The sequence below is a fragment of the Theobroma cacao genome, chromosome 2 (genome assembly GCF_053813885.1).
Source record: "Theobroma cacao isolate CCN51 chromosome 2, ASM5381388v1, whole genome shotgun sequence".
Classification (NCBI taxonomy): Eukaryota; Viridiplantae; Streptophyta; class Magnoliopsida; order Malvales; family Malvaceae; genus Theobroma; species Theobroma cacao.
The window spans coordinates 36,467,349-36,469,167 of record NC_142640.1 but is presented as its reverse complement, the minus strand read 5'-3'; the positions used below and the strand labels follow the sequence as shown (position 1 = coordinate 36,469,167).

The 1,819-nt window shown below is 33.8% G+C and overlaps 1 non-coding gene across 1 annotated transcript; it reads left to right on the top strand.

Moving 5' to 3' along the window:
• The first annotated feature begins 620 nt into the window (after nucleotides 1-620).
• Nucleotides 621-727, top strand: LOC148764210 (small nucleolar RNA R71). Its single transcript, XR_016024872.1, has one exon. It is a non-coding gene; the product is annotated as a small nucleolar RNA R71 (small nucleolar RNA).
• Nucleotides 728-1,819: the final 1,092 nt, after the last annotated feature.

Sequence of the window (1,819 nt, the reverse complement as noted above, 5' to 3'; positions counted from 1 at the left end):
ATGTTTCTTGACTTTGAACGAGAGTTGTTTGACTTTATGTGATGCTATCATTCTGTGTCACATACTGCCTTAACAAATCTTCTACAACGAGCTTTTTTTCTGAGATAAGTTCTCTAACTTGCTGTTGGAATCTCGGAAGTGCATTTGGTCTTGAAGTTGAAAAAGATCCTTGATTGTTGGCCTAAAAGAAGGTTGGATGGTTCCTCCACCCTGAGTTGTAAATGTTCGAATGGGAGTTATTCTGTTGTCTATTGTCCACAAATTGCACTATTTTTGTCAAACTTGGACACCGATGGCTTGCATGGTCATCTCCGTAATACTCACACATTACAAAAGGACTTTGAATGGAGTTAGTACCAAAAGATTTAAGTTTCTTAGTTAGAACAACTACTTAAGTGGATAATGCTTGCATGGCATCTAGATCATGAATTCTAGCTACTTTCCTATACATTGATTGCTCCACTAGCCACTAGTAGTTGTTTGCAACCATCTTTTCTAGCCAATTGTATGCCTCATCAATTGATTTATCCATTAAAGCTCCTTCCACAGCAATATCAATGGTGGTTCAAACATTCCCACTCAAACCATTATAGAAAGTTTGTATTTGAAGCCATTTCGGAAGACCATGATGAGGACAACACTGAAGTAATTCTTTGTATCTTTCTCAAGACTCATACAATGATTCAAAATCTTGTTGCATGAATGATGTAATGTCATTCCTCATTTTCACTATCTTAGCCGGAAGAATGAACTTGGCAAAGAACTTTTGAGAAAGATCATCCCATGATGTTATTGAGCTAGTAGGGAGAATTCAGCCATGCTTTAGCTTTATCCCTCAATGAGAAAGGAAAAAGCCTCAAACAAATTGGATCATCTGTGACATCATTGTATTTGAATGTATTACAAATTTCCAAGAAGTTTGATATATGGCCATTTGGATCATCATATGGAAAGCCCCCAAACTAGATTGAAGTTTGAATCATGGTGATGATAGTTGGCTTGATCTTGAAATTGTTTACTTGAATAACTGGCCTTAGTATGCTCAATGGAATTCCTTGCACCAATTAGACAACATAGTCCTTAAAGCAACGATTTTCAGCTACTATGTTCTCTTAGATTTGTTGTTCACCCTGTTGCTCAGCCATTGTATTTGTTTGAGCAAAACCTTGTTAATTTTCTCGTCGAAGTCTATAGAATTTTCTCTCAATTTCTATATCACAAGGTACAATCTCCAAGCTTTTTGCTCTTCTCATACAATGACGAAACAAACTTGCAAGACAAAGAAATAGAACTTACATTAAGACTAGTTTGTGGAATTCTAATATTAGCAAATAATAAAGAAAATAAAATCCTTGACAACAGCACTAAAAACTTATTATTAATTTTTCACGCAAGTGCACGCTATTGCAAACAAGTAATAAAGTCGAAGTAAAGTATCGTTCCCATAAGGATTTGTTTCTAAATTTTCATTAAGTACTAATAATTTTTAACAAACTAATCTTATTTATGCAATTCAAATATTGAAAAACTAATCAAAACAAAATTAAAATAAACACTGAATTAACCAACAGAAATTAAATATGTTATGGAAAGCAGTAGATTAAAGACCTAGGATTATGGCTTCATTCAACACTTCATTTGATACCAACTTCTCTTGTTATTCATCTTTCTAAGGTGGTTTTACTAACCTAGAATCCAAAGCTATGGACAAATCTTCATTGAGATACTTGCACAAATATCTAACTTAATTAGTCCACTATATGTCTATAGGAATTAATTAAATTAAGTTAACGAGTGTCATAATTTGGCTATGTATGGC